This window comes from Talpa occidentalis, unplaced genomic scaffold (assembly GCF_014898055.3).
Source record: "Talpa occidentalis isolate TD23 unplaced genomic scaffold, MPIMG_talOcc4v2.1 talOcc4.5, whole genome shotgun sequence".
NCBI lineage: Eukaryota > Metazoa > Chordata > Mammalia > Eulipotyphla > Talpidae > Talpa > Talpa occidentalis.
In genome coordinates this window covers 54,077,711-54,098,355 of record NW_023604861.1, presented here as the reverse complement: position 1 = coordinate 54,098,355, position 20,645 = coordinate 54,077,711, and the positions used below count along the sequence as shown (strand labels likewise).

Sequence of the window (20,645 nt, the reverse complement as noted above, 5' to 3'; positions counted from 1 at the left end):
CTAAAACAACCAATGAGAACAAACTATGCATCAAGCAGGACTGTGAGTGGAAAGGAACTATTTCAGCCACCACACCCCGTGAACCGGAGCTGTGGAGAACCCTGCAGGATTCACTTCAGAGGTGAGCGAACTGCTCCAGGCGCCATTAGAGAAAAACAAAGACTCTCAGAAACCTACAAACAGCCCCAGGCCAGCCAGTAAGCTTGTGCAGAAAAGCTGCGCAATTGAAAAGCAAACGTGGATCGCAGCTGCCCAGGTCCCCACGCCTGCGACCTAGGCTTGTGGGGAGACGCGCAGGGGCCCTCACTGAGGTGAATGTCCCTCACTGAGTAATCAGAAACCAGGCGCCCAGACACAGGAGCGGGGTGCAAAAGGTGCCATTTCTACAGACACTGAACTGGGCTACAGCCCACGTCCTGGACCTGAGGGCTTTGGAACTGAGACCCGGGGCATGAAATTCGGGGCGTGGGTTCCCCATGACAGTGGGGCACAAGGCAGACACAGCACCCCAAAGCCGTTGAGGCTTTCCCCACCACTCCCACTCTGTTCCCCATCCCACGGGGTGAAAAAAACAGCTCCCCAAGGACACTAGGAGAGATATCTGGCACCACCTAGCAACCAGAAAAAAAAATCACCAACACCCCATAGAACAGGGACCTTTCTTCAGTGAAGACTGCCTGAAACCAGCAGAAGGCTCCCTGAGGAGCCAGAGGTGAGCTGGGAAGTTCGCCCATGCCAGACCCCTTCTGGCCTGCAGTCCCAGCCCAGAGGGGGAGCAGGAACCCACCACTGGGGCAGACCAGTCGTGCAAGGGAGCGTGTCCCCGCATCGGCATTTTAGAACAGGGAACTTTCTTCAGTAAAGACTGCTTGAAACCAACAGATGGCTCCCAGAGGAGTCAGAGGGGAGTAGAGAAGTTCACCCAAGATGCCAGCCAGTTCCAGCAACACAGTGTCCCAATGCATACAGCAAATTAGAAAACAGACAGTAGAGAGTAGAAGAACCACATGCAACCTAGCAACACCTCAGGAAAAAAGCAAACCACAAAAAGAAAACCACCCCCCAGGTTGCAATGACAGTAACTTGGAAGAACTTCTGAGCCTTTCAGAAAGAGAATTTAAAATTGCCATGATTAAAAAACTGACAGAAGTCATAAAGGAAAACAATGATAAGGGAAAAATAATCAATGATCAGAAGAATGAAATTGAGTCCCTAAAGAGGGAAGTAAAAGAAATGCAGGAGATCAAAGAATTAATGGCGGCACTAAAGAACTCTGGGAAAAGCAATGAAAGCAGAATAGATGAAATGGAAGAACGAATGAGTACTCTTGAAGACACAGAAATAAAAAGAACCAAAACAGAAAAGGAAGGAGAAGTAAGAAGGAGAAAGACTGAAGAAAGACTTCGGGAACTATCTGACTCCATGAGGAAAGGAAATATAAGAGTTATAGGAATCCCAGAAGGAGAGGAGAGAGATCTAGGAACAGAGAAAATATTCAAGGAGATAATTGAAGAGAACTTCCCAAACGTGATGAAGGAGCTGAAAATTGATATACAAGAAGCAAGAAGAACACCAAACTTTCACGACAAAAGGGAAAATACAGCAAGACACATAATAGTAAAGCTCCCAAGAATCCAGGACAAGGAAAAAATAATGAAGCTGACAAGAGGGCAGAAACAGAAAACATTCAAAGGAAAACCAATCAGGCTGATATCAGAATTCTCCAAAGAAACACTACAGGCAAGGAAGAGTGGAGGGACATAGTCAACAGACTCCAAGAAAACAGATGCCAACCAAGAATACTCTATCCCGCAAAGCTCTCCTTCCTCTATGAAGAAAGAATAAGGACCTTCCCAAACAAACAGAAACTCTGGAATTTCATTACGACTAAACCCCCACTCCAAAAAATACTACGAGGAGTCCTAAAGCCAGAACCTCAGAGGGATGAATAACAACAAAAAAGGCCAAAAAAAAAAGTTATTAAAAGAATAAATAAATAAAATCAAAGGAAAGACAAACACAATGGCAAATACAGATGCTAACATATCAATACTAACTTTAAATGTAAATGGACTAAACTCTTCAAATAAAAAGACAGAGAGTCACAGGCTGGATTAAGAAACAAAACCCAACCTTTTGCTGTTTCCAGGAAACACATTTAGCTACAAAAGATAAAAATAGACTCAAAGTTAAAGGATGGAAAACAATCCTACAAGCAAATGGACCAAAAAAGAAAGCAGGAACAGCTATACTCATATCAGATAAAACAGATTTTAAACTCAAAAAGATAAAAAGAGACCCCAACGGTCACTACATTATGATCAAGGGGACAATACTTCAAGAAGAAATAACACTCATTAACATATATTCACCAAATGAAGGAGCACCAAAATATATCAGACAACCATTGTCATCTCTGAAAACAGACATCAGAGAAAACACATACGTAGTGGAAGATTTCAACATACCACTATCAACAATGGATAGATCAATGAGACAAAAAATAAGTAAAGACAGTAAAGCTCCAAATAAGGACTTATAGTGCTTGGGCTTAACAGACATCTATAGAACACTAAACCCCAAAAAAACGGAGTACACATTTTTCTCAGGCGCACACGGATCATTCTCCAGGATCGATCACATACTGGGACACAAGACAAACATCAACAGATACACCAAGATTGAAATCATACCAACCATCTTTTCTGACCATGAAGGCATCAAACTAGAAATAAACCATAAAAAGAAGGCAAGGAACTCTCCTACCTCATGGAGATTGAAAACCACACTACTGGAAGACCACTGGACTAATGAGGAGATCAAAGAAGAAATTAAAAAATTCTTTGAATTGAGTGACAAGGAGGACACCAATTTCCTAAATGTATGGGATGCAGCAAAAGCAGTAATAAGAGGAAAATATATAGCAATAGAGGCTCACAGCAAGAAAAAGAAAGAACTCAAAGAAACAACCTAATCTCGCAGCTCAAAGATCTAGAAAAAGAACAACAAAAAAAAACCCAAAACCAATAGAAGAAAAGAAATAATAAAAACCAAAGCAGAAATAAATGAAATTGAAACTAAAAAAACAATCCAAAAGATCAATGAAACCTAGAGATGGTTCTTTGAAAAAATCAATAAAATAAACAAACCCCTAGCCAGGCTCACAAAGGAAAAAAGGGAGAAAGCACAAATAAACAGGATCATAAATGAAAGAGGAGAAATCATAACATACACAGAAGAAATCAAAAGAATAATCAGTAACTACTATGAACAGTTATATGGAAACAAGTTCAACAATCTAGAGGAGATGGACAAATTCCTACAACTCTACAATCACCCAAAGCTAGATAAAGAAGAAATAGAACACCTAAACAGACCAATTACAAGCAGCAAAATTGAAATAGTAATCAAAAACCTCCCCAAAAACAAAAGCCCAGGACCTGATGGATTTACAATGAATTCTACCAAACATTCAGAGATGAATTAGTGCCTATCCTTCACAAACTCTTCCAAAAAATTGAGAAGGAAGGGACAATACTAAACACGTTCTATGAAGCCAACATTACACTAATACCAAAACCGAACAAGGACAACACAAAAAAGGAAAACTACAGGCCAATCTCCCTAATGAACACTGATGCAAAAATCCTCAATAAAATTTTAGCTATCAGAATCCAACAATGTATCCATAAGATAATTCACCACGACCAAGTAGGATTTATGCCAGGGACACAAGGATGGTTCAACATCTGAAAATCAATCAACGTTATCCACACATCAACAAAAAGAAATATAAAAACCATATGATAATATCAATAGATGCTGAGAAAGCTTTCGACAAAGTGCAACACCTATTCATGATAAAAGCCCTTGAAATTCTTGGGATACAAGGAACATACCTCAACATCATAAAGGCCATATATGACAAGCCAACAGCCAGTATCATTCTCAATGGTGAAAAGCTGAAAGCATTTCCATTAAGATCTGGAACAAGACAAGGATGTCCACTCTCACCACTGCTTTTCAATATAATACTGGAAGTCCTAGCCAGAGCAATAAGACAAGAGAAAGACATACAAAGAATCCAAATAGGAAAAGAATAAGTCAAACTATCACTATTTGCAGATGATATGATAATATACATAGAGAACCCCAAAAAGTCCACAGAAAAGTAATTCAACTCATCAATCAGTTCAGTAAAGTGGCAGGATACAAAATCAACACACAAAAGTCAGTAGCCTTCCTATACACAAACAATAAATCTGAAGAAGAAGAAATCAAAAAAAACCATCCCTTTCATTATCAAAACTAAAAAAATCACATACTTGGGAATAAATCTAACAAAAGAGGTAAAGGGTAAAGAAACTATACAAAGAAAACTATAAAGCACTGTTAAAAGAAATAGAAGAAGATACAAAGAAATGGAAAGACATCCCCTGCTCATGGATTGGAAAAATAAACATTATTAAAATGGCCATCCTACCAAAAGCAATATACAGATACAATGCTATTCCAATCAAAATTTCAATGTCATTCTTCAAAGAAATAGAACAATTATTGATGAGATTCATATGGAATCGCCAAAACCCCCGAATAGCCAAAGCTCTCCTGAAAAAAAAAAGAAGGGAATGGAGGCATCACACTCCCAGACTTCAAACTATACTACAAACCATAATCATCAAAACTGCATGGTATTGGAACAAGAACAGACATACAGACCAATGGAATAGAATATAAAATCCAGAAATAAACCCACAGATTTATGGTCAACTAATCTTTGACAAAGGAGCAACAACTTTGCATTGAGGCAAAGAAAGGTTGTTCAATAAATGGTGCTGGGAAAACAGGGTCACTACATGCAAAACAATGAAGCTTGACTACTACCTCACACCATACACAAAAATCAACTCAAAATGGATTAAATAACTAGACATAAGACCTGAAACCATAAAATACATAGAAGGAATATAGGAGAAACTCTATGTGATATGCACATCAAAGACATCTTTACAGACACATCATCCAAAGCAGTGATAGTAGAGGCAAAGATAAACAGCTGGGACTACATCAAATTAAAGAGCTTCTGCACAGCAAAAGAGACAATAACAAAAACAAAGAGAAAACCCTCCGACTGGGAGAACATTTTTGCACACAACACTAATGATAAAGGACTGATCACAAAAATCTACATAGAGCTGATGAGACTCAACAACAAAGAAAATAATCCTGTCAAAAAATGGGCAGAAGAGCTAAAAAGAAACTTCTCTGAAGAGGAAATGCAAATGGCCAACAGGCATATGAAAAAATGTTCAACATCACTTGTAATCAGGGAAATGCAAATCAAAACTACCATGAGATACCATCTTACACCAGTGAGAATGGCACATATTAAAAAAACTAGCAACAACAAATGTTGGCGAGGATGTGGAGAAAAAGGAACACTTCTGCACTGTTGGTGGGAGTGCAAACTGGTCCAACCGCTATGGAGAGCTGTGTGGAGATTTCTGGACCACTAAACATAGAGCTTCCATATGATCCAGCAATTCCACTCCTAGGTAGTTACCCAAAGGACACAGAAACATCAATTCCAAAGAGCACCTGCACCCCTATGTTTATAGCAGCACTATTTACAATAGCTAAGCTTTGGAAACAACCCAAATGCCCAAAAATAGATGACTGGATCAAGAAGATGTGGTACATATATACCATGGAATATTACTCAGCATTCAAAAAAGATAAACACATGCATTTTGCAGCAACATGGATGGCGCTGGAAGGGATCATGCTCAGCAAAATAAGCCAGAAAGAAAAAGAAAAATACCAGATGGTCTCACTCATAGCAAGAACCTAGAAAACTTAAATAAGGGACAGGAAAATGAATAACTATAAGAAAGTAAAAATCAAAATCAACAAAAAACTATGAACCAGAGACACTCTACGGGGGGTAGCGGGCGGGAGGGGAGGGATTGGGGTCAAAATAAGGGGGTTGCAATTGTATGGGGAATATAAAAATAAAAGGTATTAATAAAAATAAATGAATAAATAATAAATAAAAAAACAATAAAAAAATGGGCAGAAGAGCTAAAAAGAAACTTCTCTGAAGAGGAAATGCAAATGGCCAACAGGCATATGAAAAAATGCTCAACATCACTTGTAATCAGGGAAATGCAAATCAAAACTACCATGAGATACCATCTTACACCAATGAGAATGGCACATATTAAAAAAACTAGCAACAACAAATGTTGGCGAGGATGTGGAGAAAAAGGAACTTCTCTGCACTGTTGGTGGGAGTGCAAACTGGTCCAACCGCTATGGAGAGCTGTGTGGAGATTTCTGGACCTACTAAACATAGAGCTTCCATATGATCCAGCAATTCCACTCCTAGGTAGTTACCCAAAGGACACAGAAACATCAATTCCAAAGAGCACCTGCACCTCTATGTTTATAGCAGCACTATTTACAATAGCTAAGCTTTGGAAACAACCCAAATGCCCAAAAATAGATGACTGGATCAAGAAGATGTGGTACATATATACCATGGAATATTACTCAGCATTCAAAAAAGATAAACACATGCAATTTGCAGCAACATGGATGGCGCTGGAAGGGATCATGCTCAGCGAAATAAGCCAGAAAGAAAAAGAAAAATACCGGATGGTCTCACTCATAGCAGGAATCTAGAAAACTTAAATAAGGGACCAGGAAAATGAATAACTATAAGAAAGTAAATATCAAAATCAACAAAAAACTATGAACCAGAGACACTCTATAGGGGGTGTGGGGTGGGGAGGGGGGATTGGGGTCAAAATAAGGGGTTGCAATTGTATGGGGAATATAAAAATAAAATTTATTTTAAAAAATAAATAAAATAAAATAAAGGAAAAAAAAAGAATATCAAAGACACTCAACAATTTTTTTAATAATATTTCTCAAAAAAGAGTTTTCTATATCTTCATAATTGAATCTTAAAAGTAGTAAATATATGTTACTAGGATCCATCATTTTGGGCTACCCAACTCAACAATATTTCACATTTTATATGGGCAAAAGTATTTTCTATAACTTCTAAGAGAATTAATTTATATATCATTCAACTTACTGACAGTAAATGAGTAATTCAGTATCTTTTAATAAATTAATTTTGTAAATGTATGAATGTATGGTATGGTACAAACAATACTTCAATCCAGTTCTAGAACATCTTTCCTTTGACCAAATTCCTTCAAGCCCATTTACAGGCTCCAGCCCCATCCCCAGGCAACAACTAATCTACCTTCTACATTATAATTTTGCTTTCTTTCTTTTAAAAAAAATTATTGATTTTTTTCACATAAATGAAGTTATGTACAATGCAGTATTTTCATCTGTCTATTCCTTCTTAGAATAATGTTTGGGAGGTTTACCCATCTGGAATAATCTATCAATATTTCATTCCTTCTAATTGATGTAATAGCTTTTGCTGTAGAGGTAAATCACATTTTGTTTGGATTGATTCCAGTTTTTCTCTTTTCTGACTAATGCTGCTATGAATGTGTGTATACAAGTCTTCTGTGTGGGCATAACATTTCATTTTTCTTGAGAATAGAGATAAAATGGAATTGCTGGGTCATAGGGTAAATTTTTGTTCACTTAAGTAACACCAAACTTTAGAAAGAGACAATACCATTTTACATTCCCACCCACAACACATGAGGATTCTAGTTTTTTCATATCCTCATCAACACTAAGTATCATTTTTTTTACTAGAGTCATTCCATTGGATACAAAGTGGTAGCTCATTGTGGTCTTAATTTCTATTTCCTAAACAACTAAGGATATGGATGTGTTACTCAGCCACTCGTATGTCTTTTGGTCATTTTTTAAGTTGGATTGTTTGTCTTCTTATTCTTGATTTCTAAGAGCTTTTTAGATATACCGCAAGCAAGTCTCTTATTAGATACACGATTTGCAAATATTTTCTCCCAGGCTATGTCTTTTTCTCCATTTTCTCAATGGCATGTTTTGAAACATACACATTTTAAAATTCTAATGATACATGATTTATCAATTTTTATTTTTATAGCTCAGGTTTCTGTCCTCATAGCTAAGAAATCTGTGCCTACTTCAAGGGAACAAGTATTTTCTCTGATATTGTCTTCTAAAAGTTCTATGTCATCATATTCACATCATATTCTATGATGGGTTTCTATGTCATCACATTTAATCAAAAAGACCAGAAACAAGTGTTGGCAAGGATGTGGAGAAAAAAGAGCCCTTGTACACTATTGGTGGTAATGTAGACTGGTTCGGTCCCTATGGAAAATAGTATGCAAGTTTCTCAAAATATGAATGATAGATCTACCAGATTACATAGAATTTCCATTCCTGGGTGTGTGTGTGTGTGTGTGTGTGTGTGTGTGTGAAATATCACTAATTTGAAAGGATACATGCATTCTTATTTTCCTTATAGCACCATTTACAAGAGGCAAGATATGGAAACAACCTAACTGCCCAATAAAAGATGAGAAGAATAAGAAGATATTGTATACATACACAATGGAATACTTCTCAGCTATGAAAAAAAGATGAAATCTTGCCATCTAAAAATATGGATGGAGGGCCTCCCTGGTGGCGCAGCAGTTGAGCCCTAGGTTGCGAAGCTGCCCGCAGCCTCTGCAGTGCCGGTTAGATCCCCACCACGAGACGAGGGTCCCACATGGCGCTCAGACCTCTCCTGCCGCCCGCTGCTCCCCTCAGCAGTGTACTTCGGTCCTTCTGCCTGCTCTGCTCCCCGCTCTGGCTCTGGTGAATTCTCTCACCCTCCCGCGCTTCTGACTGTACCCAGTGCTTGTATAAATAAATAAATCTTTAAAAAAAAATACAGATGGAACCGGAGGGAATTATGCTACATGAAATAAGTCAGAAGGAGAAAGACAAATACCAGATGATTTCATCATATGTAGAGAATAAAAATCAAACCCAAGGAAAGGAAGGAATATAAAAAAAAAAAACAAAATAAATCCTTGAAATCTGACTGTGGAACTAAGGCAACCACAGGGGAGGGGAGATGGGTGGAAGTGAAGGGAGAAGGTGGACTATAACAGAAGATTATCAGTGCTTTGGTGGTGGGTGAGTGTGACAACATACACTTATACGTAGTGGAGTTAATCTATACCCTTAAAATGTGTTGTATATTAATGTTATTTTAATTAAGAATAATACAATTTTTTAAAAGAATGTGTTCTCTGTTGTTGCTATGCATGTTAGTTATGTGAGATGCTTCATAGTGCTGTTCAAGTCTTAAACGATGATTTTGTGTTTTGTTATTCTATTATTTAATGTAATTCATGAGTAATTTGAGACATACCACTGCCCTGTTCCTGATTTTTCTCACCTTGTCATCCCATCAGTTGCCTGCCTTTATCAAATTTTTGGTTGGCAAGGTGAATTGTGGTGACGGTTCCCTGTGCAATTCCCACTTAGATAGGTCATTTTCCTGATACCAATACTGATATATCAATCACCAAAACAGTATTGTTTGTTGCAATTGCTCCAAGTTAAATTTAAAAAGGGTTTAGTGCCTCATCTATGAGTTATTCAGGGCCTCACTGGGGGTGCAAGGGTTAAAGTCTCAGAGCTATCAAGCTATGGCCAGCCTCTGTGGCATCTTTGAGCCAGGGAGCTAACCTACATGGCCCAGTGGACTTGTCTCCCCTGCCGCTACCCTCAGCAGTATATTTCAGTAGATTCGCCTGTTCTGCTCCCACTCTGTCTCTGGTGATTCCTCTAACTCCGCCACCCCACACCTCTGGCCTCTACCTCAGTTCTTGTATGCATAAATAAATCTTTAAAATAAAAATATGAGTAATTCATCAGCTGTGTACCCGTGTACACTTTTATAGTAGTATTTAATTTTCCTCTTTCCAGTTACATTTGCATCAATATGCACAACCTAGGAACGGTAGATGTTGAGCTCTCCAATACATACTGTTTAAGAGTTTGTGTGTGTCTTGTCTGCTATGCCCTTGCAGAGAGAGTGACCCAGATGGATATACTCTTGCCTATAATAAGGGATTTTTGTGACACTCTCTTCCACTCCTTTATTCCATAAAGCTCATTCCTTTTTGGTTATTTCCTGCCTCTTGATACAAATATTTACATGTCTTAGGATGCATTTTCTCTTGGAGCTGAGCCTAGTCTATCTAACACAAGGCTTTGCTATTTAACTGTTTCATATTTAGTACATGTGTGTTTATTTATAAACTTAACCACGCACCAGAATACTGGGGGATGGGGTGAAAAAATAAAAGCACAGCTAAAGCAAATTTTAAAACCTCATTATTTGGAAATATTTCCCCATAAAGTTTCTCTTTCAGAGTCTATGAAAATTGAATTAAACAAATGTCTTCTATGTGTTCTTGTGTAGTTTAAAATCTAACACAGATGCTGTTAATAATAATAGGTTACAGTTGTTGAGTACTTACATACTCCAGACATTATTCTGAGTGTTTTGTATGTATTATCTTATTTAATTTCACAATAAACCTACAACTTTGGTACCATTATCATACTACTTTACAAATGAGAGATTTATGGTTCAGTGAGATTAAATACCTTGCTCAAAGGCAGAATCAGGATAAAAATCAAGCGAGTTTGACTCCAGAGCCTTAGAATACTCCTGGCTGTATTCAGTCATGCCATCCTCCTTTCCACAGTAATGGTCAATATTTACAGAATACTTGCAATCTGTACCATATAACTCTCACTGCAACCATATCCCTAGGAAGTTGTAACATTACAATCCATATTTTTTTTTTAAGATTTATTTATTTATTTATACAAGCACTGGGTACAGTCAGAAGCGCGGGAGGGTGAGAGAATTCACCAGAAACAGAGCAGGGAACAGAACAGGCAGACTGATGAAATACACTGCTGAGGGGAGCAGGGGGCGGCAGGAGAGGTCTGAGCACCATGTGGGACCTTCACCTGGTGGCTGCAGATCAAACCAGCGCTGCAGAGGCTGTGGACAGCTTCGCAACCCAGGGCTCAACCGCTGTGCCACAGGGGAGGCCCTACAATCCATATTTTAAAGATGAGAAAAATGAGCACAGTAAAAATTGACTAAGGCCACAAGATAAGAATTGGAGGACTCAGGATTATAATAGTATGTGTCAGATCTAATAGTACAGAAGCACTTCAGGGCACCTAATCCTTGTAAGTCCTTTGTTCAGATAAGGGAGAGAGAAGTTTCCAAATGTTTTTCTCTTATCCTTTTGCCAGACTACCTCAAAGGGTGATAGGAGAGGGTCTAAATAGAGATTGTTACTCATGTGTGATTGCCTATGAACACAGTAGTTTCCCTAGGAAGATGCCACTTATTAATATTCATATGCTAAGCATAAATTAGCAAAAGGAAAGTGAACCAAACCACCTACTTTATTAACATGACCTCAAAGCAGTGAATGAATGCAGCCAATAAGGTAAGAATTTTTTTTTAAGATTATATCTTTATTAAACAAGGAAATTATTTTGGTCAATGGAGATATTTTATGTGTTTATTCACAAATACTTAATGTAACCAACTGAGCAGTAATTACTGAGTAAGATTATGAAAATAAAACACAAATCTAGCAAAACAACAACAGATAGTTGCCCCTGTAACAATTTGGAAATATACTAGATGAAAAATACTGGCATTGATTATCTAATTATCAATATACTGCTATCTTCCAGTAAAATTTACCAAGAGTTAGAATATACTGTGATAGAGCTTTAAGATTCCAATACTTCTTTCTAAAATTTAAATTTTCAGTTTCATCATTTGTAACTGTAGAGTATATTGATATGCTATACTTTACAAACATTAAAGGTTATTTTTTTTCTTTCCCTGGTAGAACTAATACCTCAAAATTTTAGAGTCTGTCATTAGCTTTAGTCTTATTCAGAAACAAAATAGGCCATTTAATTTGTTTATACTTAATGTCAACATAAAATAAATGAATATAAGTGGAGGGAGCTAGAGAAAAATAAAAACACTCATATTACTACCATAAAATATTAAAAAACATACCTATATCAACTAAAGTTTTATAATTCAGAACAATATCCTAGATAGTCATGAAAAAGTGCTCAAGAATAAATGAAACTAAATAATCTAAGAGTTTTAAGAGCTAATGCTGGCTACCAATCATATGCCTAAATCTCCCCAAAAATCTAAAAATAGGAATGCATTAAACAGAATGCACAAAGACATAGAGAACAGCTCGTCAAGCTTTCCCAGCTAGGAAAATGTGGCTTTCCCATACATCATTCAATAAAAAACAGATGGAGGAAAATTGGTTGCCAGAAAGAAAGGAAAGATAGACAGCATGTTATAATTATGAGCTTGGGATAAACAAAGGGAGGGAGAAGAATTTTAAAACAAAAAGCAAAGTTCCTTCCATGAAAGCTATCTCTCCTGAGTAAGGCAAACTAAGGATAAAATGACATCCTCTGAGAAACATTAAGTACCACCGGAATAGACATTTTTAAATCATCGAGAATATACCTCCCTTCTTGGTTATCACCCCAATTCATTGCTACTTCTGGTGTTTGTGATTCTGGGGTCCCATCCAGGGTCTAAGGATGGACCTTGTGACTTATGTTGATTTAGTCCTTCTAACCTCATGATCAAATCTGTTCTTGTCAGGGATGGGATTATCTCTTAAAGTGGTCCAATGTAAAGTAAATCTAGAATTTATGCTAACACTGAATGAAAGAGATGCAAATTTTTTCAGGAGTTGAGCATAGAGATTATGGGTCTAAAGTTGCTGACAGCTATACTGACACTACATGAAATCACTATGCAAGAGAGCAGACTGAAGAGAGAGACAGAGAGTTTTGATGATGAAATTCAGGCCCTTGATCAAACGGCTCCTGAATAAGATGCTCCTCTGGAATTTTGAGTCATGTGAGCCAATGAACTCCCTACTTATCTTAAGCCAAACACCCTTTTTATCATAAGACAGATTTCATATCTACTGATTCTAGACAAGTCCTTAGTAAACAAATTCCAGACTCAGGAACAATGTTGAATAAACAAAAATTAGAGCCAGGCACTTTTCAAAACACCTTTTGCACATTCATATTCATAACAACTTCTGAAATAACTGTTACTATAATTCCACTTATAAATGAAGTTAAATGGTATCTCAATCTATAAGAAAATGCCACTTTCTGAGCCCCCCTGGTGGCACAAGGGGTTAAGTCTCAGCACTATGAAGCTATCAGCAGCCACTGCAGCATAAGTTCAGTCCCCAGCCATGGAGCTACCCTATATAACCTTTCCTGTCTGGCCTGCTGTTCCCCTCAGCAGTGTACTTCCATCAGTCCACCTAGTCTGCTCCCCACTCTGTCTTTGGTGAATCCTCTCATCTCCACCACCCCCTGCACCTCTGGCCTGCACCCCAGCTCTTTTTTATTTATAAATAAAATAAATCTTAAAAAAATAAAAAGAAAATGCCACTTTTTGCTATCAGAAATCTCCTGGGTGGCTTTTGAAGAACAAAATTCTGTTTCTCACATTTTTAGAGGCTGGAAATCTGAGATCAGGGTGTCTACATGATGAAGTGAAGTAGTCTTCTAGGTTGTAGGCTCCTTGCTTTATCTTCACATGGGGGGTTAAGCTCCTTGGCACTAATCCCATTCATTAGGCCTCCGCCCTTATCACATAATCACCTTCCAAAGGTCCTTATCTCCTAACCCACTATATCAGGCATTTAGATTTCAACATATTAATTTTAAGGGGACACAAACATAGAGATCATAGCAAATGGTTACATATCAAGTTTATACAGATGGTAAATAGGTGCACCTATTCTGAAAATACAAAAAAAAAAAAAAAACCTAAAAAATAAATACTTAATGGTAAAACAGGTGGAACAAAAAGTCATAGCATTGCCTTAAAAGGCAAAAAAAAAAAAAAAAAAAAAAACAAAAACCAGATTCTTCCTTAGACTCTCCACAAGGAACACAGACTTACCAACCAATTTTAGACTCAAATCCAGGTAGTAAGTTTATATTTCAAGTCATTAAGTCCATAGTCATTTGTTACAGCAACAGAAGGAACTACAAGGGATCTGTATTTTCTTATTATGACAATTTATAAAAGCATAAATATATATAGAAATTCTGAGTGAGGCAGGAAATTCACCATTGTTTAGGATTCATAGGAGAAAAGATCCATTGTCTAGTATCCATCCAACAATATCTGGTTCATTTTCTGCTAGGATAACATTTCACAGTCAACATTCAAAAATCTATTTCTGTAGAAATAGGCACAGAAAATGACGTAGAAATGACATAGAAAATTTCAAGTCATAAAATATAGGTTTTTAAACATGCTCTTAAATAGGTTCCAAAACATCACATTCTCAAAAATAAATTCAGTAAGATATGTATAAAATTTTGCATGAGATTCTAAAACAATTGTAAATGAAATTAAAGACTTTGATAAACAGATAAGTCCTAACTATAAATTAGAATACTAATTTTATGATGCCTTTAGTTATCTCCAAATTGATCTAATGCAATCCAAATAACATTACCAAGGAAACTTATAAGAGGATTTTGCAATTTAGAAAACCTAAATAAGGGACCAGGAAAAAGACTAATTATAATAAAGTAAAAATCAAAATCAACAAGCAACTATAAACCAGAGACACACTACAGGGGTGGAGGAAAGAGTAGGATCAAAACAAGGGGGGTGGGAATTGCCTGGGGCCTATAACCAAGATGAAAATGCATACATTGTGCAAAAATGAAAAATGATGTAAAAAAATATATAAAATTTTTTAAAAAATTAAAAATAGAAATTATTGTACAGAAATAAATAAATAAAATTTATGTGGAAATGTGAAAGTCCAAGGTAAGCAAGACAAGATCAGAGTAGAAGGAAAAGTTGATGGACTACTCTTCTGAAAATTAAGACTTACAGAAAGAACAATAGAATAGTCACCTAAGCTGAGACCCATACATAAACAGACTTGTGATTTAAGACAATGGTGACTTTACAGGCACAATAGACAATAGGTACTAAAAAGACAATAGGTACTAAAAGGAGTTCAGCAAGCTAGCAGCACAGTGAAGATGCTGGGCTTGCCTCCTCCACACATTCACAACTAAATTGCAGCAAAGCAATGTCAAGAACCACTGAAAGGTGCAATGGTCCAGCAGAACTGGGTAGAAAAAACTGTAATTTAACTGTGTTAGTGATACCAAGACAGCACAAACCATGATGGGTGAGAGTGAAGCTGCTCTTCAGAGCCCTTCTGCTATTGTTGACTTGGGGGTATGCACCCCTATCAGGGACTTTGAAGACCCAGCATTTCGCTGGGGGAGAGGGCAGACAGAGCTGACATGCAGGACAGAGGGTGCACTACTGGAGAACTAAAGGAATAGGAGTACAGAATGATTATTACTGCCTTGAGCTGGAGACTCATAATCAAGAAAGTTGTAGCCTGAACCAGTGAGATCACCTATGTCTCCTCATAGAAGACATTAGAATTTTCAACCTGAGGGTATGATAGTCAAAACACCTGCCTTCTTCCCACCCACAGCCAAAATGGAGACAAGCCTGTGCTACATCTAATGTTCACTACAGACTGAAAGTTTAGACTGACACAGATTACATGAGACATTTTGCTAAGAAATTGACCTAATGGAGGGAATCAATGTAGATTCCAACAATACAACACAGGTACACGCGTTACTATCACAAGCTTGAAACCTTGATGCTCTGGTGTGTGAAAGGATTCAGGTGCCTATGCTATCCCCCTCTCCATCCCCACTTCCCTCTGGTAAACAGTAAATTCTTTTGAAAGTGAACAAAATTTAAGAGGAGTTAATACAACAAGCAATGCATTCCTGTATTTTCATGTCTAGAAACTTTAAAACATATACATGAATTAGTGGTTTCTTTAAAGTTTATGAATCACATGAACAGTTATTATAATTGAAGTGGTAATGTTAGTTCTTACAGTAACCATAATTGATCAAAAATATATTGTTTTCTTCTCTGCTGAATAAGAAATAATCCACAAAAAAAAAAACCACTAATCAGTCAAAAGCTAACAGAATTAGAGAAATTCAAGATTTTTTTCTCATTTTTTTCATTCTCATAGTCTCTCTAAAATTCAAATCTATTGTGGCAAGAGCTACAGAACACAGAAATAATAATCTTGACTGCAAAATACAATGCATGAGCTGTTTCTTAAGCTTCCTACTGTAAAAATCAAATTCTGACTACGAATTTATCTAAGCTTTTTAAGAAATATGTGTTTCTCCCATTTCAGGCAAAAAATATAATTTGTGCCTTCTTCCATGTTTCTTCTTACATAGATGGCTTAGATCCAAAACCGTTTTATTGTTTCACAGTAAGTACAATTTCCAAATGCTAGGCAATCTGATAAATACAATATGAAAGGTCAGTCAGCACTGATGCAGGAGAAAAAGAAAGTAAGGTGGTGGAGAAAGAATCTGTCCTTTTACCTGGAAACACTAGATACTGTGGATTCTAGGAGCCAAGTACAGCAACTTACAATTTGAAAATTTTTTGCATCAATTGAATTGACAATGTAGAAAACAAATTTCCTTTGGTTCAGTTTTCAGTTGTTACTACCATCTATCTTTTAACTCTTCTATTCCTAAGTAATGAGATACATAGATGAATGTACATGAATATATGAATCTGAGCACTATCCTGTAAAATAACACTTTTTTTAACATTTATTTTTATACAAGAACTGGGGAGCAGTCCAGATACGCAGGAGGGTGAGAGGATTCACCAGAGATAGAGCAGGGAACAGAACAGGCAGACTGACTGAAATACACTGCCGAGGGGAGCGCGGGCAAGACAGGAGAGGTCTGCTGCGCCATGTGGGATTTTAGCCGGCCCGCCAGGATCGAACCCGCGCTGCAGAGGCTGCGGGCAGCCCCACAGTGCAGTGCTCAACTGCCTATGCCACTAGGGAGGCCCCCTGTTAAATAACACTTTTAACAGTGGGTGGTTACCTTCTATATGAAATGAGTAAAGGGGCGAGTAGTAATTATTAATACAATTTATCTCCTCCATGTCTGCAAATTCAGTCCTCTAGGTGGAGTCCTGAAGCACAGATGGAGTCCTCTTTTCACCCAAAGGTAAGGCTGTGGGTACCTGATAAAATAAACCTGCGGTACCACTTGACAAGTTAACTTCTGGGAAAGTTCTTTTAGATTCAGGTTTCCTCAGTGCAACTGACATTCTCCAATTCCATTCTGGTTTTTCTATCTTCTTCCCAATTCTTACTTAATTCTCCATTTGAAGTAATGGCCTACTGGGCTATCTACCTGGACTGGGATTCACTCCTGACTGCTAGATGCAGCCTCTTGGACCACTGACCTTGACTTCAGGAGCCTTGTTGCTGCTCCAAATCTAGCTCCTGTAACTCTGCCCTCAAATACAATCTCACAGGGAATTTTTATATTTCTTGGGAGAAAGTACAGTGTACAAAGAGATAGTGGCAGTTTGATTCTCCAAGTTAAAAGCAACATAGATTTAATAATAATGAAGAGAAGAGGAAGGTGTTTTACAAATATCCTTTACCTTTTCCATTAGGGGTTGAACCAGTCAACAGTCCCACCAACAGTGTACAGGTTTCCTTTTTCTTCACATCTTGTCAACACTTGTTGTTTCTGGTCTTTTTGATAGGAACTATTCCCACAAGCGTGAGATGATATCCCAATGTGATTTGGATTTTTGTTTCCCTGATGGAAAAAAATGAAAATGTCTTCTTTGTAGAAATGGGTGTTTAGTGTTTAGCTCTTCTAATAATTTTTTGACTGGGTATCATGGGTTTTGTTCTTGTTGAGTTATATGAATAATTTGGGTATTAGCCCTTTATCAAATATGTGATGTGCAAATATTTTCTCTGATTCAGTAGGGTGTCTTTCAGTTCTAATTATAGTCTCTTTCATTGTGTGAAGCTTTATAGTTTGTTATAATACCACTTGCTTATTTTTGCTTTTGCTTCCCTTGCTGTTTGAGCTGAGTTCCCAAAGATATCTATGACGCCATCATGGTGTGTTTTTTGCCTGTTTTCTTTTTATGTATTTTATGGTATGGGGTCTTACATCTAAGTCTTTAATTCCTTCTGAGTTAATTTTTGTATATGATGTAAGAGACTGGTCTAGTTTCATTCTTTGCTATGTGGCTGTTCAGTTTTCTCAGCATCATTTGTTGAAGAGACTTTCCTTTCTCTTGGCTACTTGTTATAGACTAAATGCCCATATAAATATCAGTCTCAATCCATTTTTATAAATGAAGAACTATATTTATAAATGTTGCTTAGTAGTCCCTGAAGAAACTTCTCCATTCTATGTTGTATGCCTTGTTTCAAAGTGTCTATAACCATAGCAATCAAAATGTCAATCCCAATGAAAATTTAAAGTGAAAATTAAAGCAAAAGACCTAATAAAAATGTACTGATTGTATTGACTCTGACCAGCAATGTTTCTTATATCTACTTTATAACATCAGTGTAGTAACATAAAATTGAAAGGCACATGGCCTGGCTCCAACCCAGGCTCAAAAACACTCTAGCGACATGATCATGAGAAATTTTCTCCTTACCTCATCTTCCTCATTTGAAAAAACATAAACAATATTAGTATCTATTTCATGAAGTCACTGTCAATATTAAATTACTAATTACACATAAATTGATATGAACAAATCTTAGTATATAGAAAGCCCTTGATAATTTAAGAAAAAACTAATATTATTTACATTACAGTATTAGATTGGGTATTAAATGTTGAGAAACTACCAGTGATAGGTCCAAGTTAAAAGAAATCAGACTATAGACTACTATTTATTTTCATAGATATCAAAATGTCCTGCTAGTTTGTTAGAAACATGTATCTTTACATACAAAAGTACTGAATAATTTAAGTATAGCATATAGATACACATACACACACAGGATTCCAAGGCTGCAAGGTTGAGCATAAAATTTTTAAAGAACACCTTTCGAGGTTTATTTTCATTTTTAGTTGCTTATTTTGGTCTAGAAAGTACAGATCTCTCAAAAGAATTTCTTGCCCAAATAAGTATGCCCCAAGACACATGAATGATAAATGTATTATATACCATGGAAGGTTTCCTTTTCAAAAACTAGTTATCAACTACTTAAATAAATTCCCACAAGGAAGAAGAAACACCATGCAAATGATCAAGTTCTGTGTTTCTCATTTCTTCCTTTTAATTGTTCTGTGTTTGTATCTGGCTTTTCCACAGGAAAGTTTGATGCATGGACTCTGCTTCAAAGTTGAGATAATGGAATTTCTTCTTGCAGACTTACACTACACAGCATAATTTTCTGGGGGAAAAAAGTGCCAAAATGCTTTGTAGCAATATATATATTTTGCACTATTATATATATATATATATATATATATATATATATATATATATATATATATAAATGGAAGGAGGGTGGTAAAAAGAAAACATTCTTCAAAGGAAATAACAGTGGCCAAACCCTGTTTTTTCAGTAGTGAAACAGGGTGAAACCCTCTGTCACATAAATTTGACTTTATTTCAAAACCATATGTCACCAATTATAATTTTTCAGGGTCTAAAGGTGAATAGGGAAACAAAAAGTGAATTCATTAAGCAGGAATATTTTAAACTCTTGTCAAAAATTTCTTGTGTTACAATTTGAAAAATCTCACTCTCAGCCTCCAAAACAATGCAGTTTATCTGCCATACTTTCAGATATTAAGCCAATTTTGTGCTTTTCTCCCCATCTCCTTAAGAATATAATTCCATATCTTTAGTTTGAAACATACATTCTTAACTTATACTTTCATGTTTACTTATCCAGATGAAAACTCACCTTGGCCAAAAATAACAGGTTTTGTCACTAAGTTCATATTTAACAAGATTACACATTTTTGATAACTTTGAACTGAATTTTTAGTTCTTGTCTACCACAGCCAAAGGAAAAACTTGTTTCCTGCATCAACACTTAGACTATGTCTCCCCATGTATTATCAAGGGGTTGAAATCTAGTCTATATACTCAGATGTGCAGAAATATGAATTTCTGTATTTTAAATTACTTACCTCATCTTGGCTCTCAAGTTGTCTTTCCAACTTTGTCAACTATTTCCTGGTGGTTTTATTTGAAAATGATCAATTTAAATTAATAATTCATTTCCAGATTTGTGCTTTTCCTTCAATTCCTTCTTTCTAATGTGGCCTATTGATATAAGATAAGCTTAATTTTCAATTAGCAAAGAGCAGGAGGTGACTGCTGTTCATGATTTCTGTTGAGAGAGTGACTCATTCCATTTGAGGTCAGAGCACTGTCCTCTGCTCTTATTGTATCTGCTAGGAAACACCCTGGCTTACCTGGTTACTGCATACACAAAAGTAGTATCCACAGAGATATATCTGCACCTGGTCTATTAGAGACAGCTTCACAAACATTCCTGAGATTCCAGACCTAAAGTGCCTACACACACTATCATGTCCTCATCCCATTCACAGTTTTCTTATACCAATGATTCTCTCAGCACTTTCTTTTTCCATCCTTAACCACTTTTGCCTTAGTTAAGGTTCATTGTTTAAAGCAACAGAAGTAC

The 20,645-nt window shown here is 36.7% G+C and overlaps 1 long non-coding RNA gene across 1 annotated transcript in view; it reads right to left on the bottom strand.

Annotated features, from left to right (window-relative positions):
• LOC129146972 (uncharacterized) overlaps positions 1 to 20,417 on the bottom strand; it is a 185,229-nt gene extending 164,812 nt beyond the window's left edge. Inside the window, exons 1-2 of the long non-coding RNA XR_008554394.1 lie at positions 20,125 to 20,417; positions 17,603 to 17,763 (exon numbers count right to left, since the gene is read on the bottom strand). This is a non-coding gene — a long non-coding RNA (uncharacterized LOC129146972). The remainder of the gene's footprint in view (positions 1 to 17,602; positions 17,764 to 20,124) is intronic.
• Positions 20,418 to 20,645: the final 228 nt, after the last annotated feature.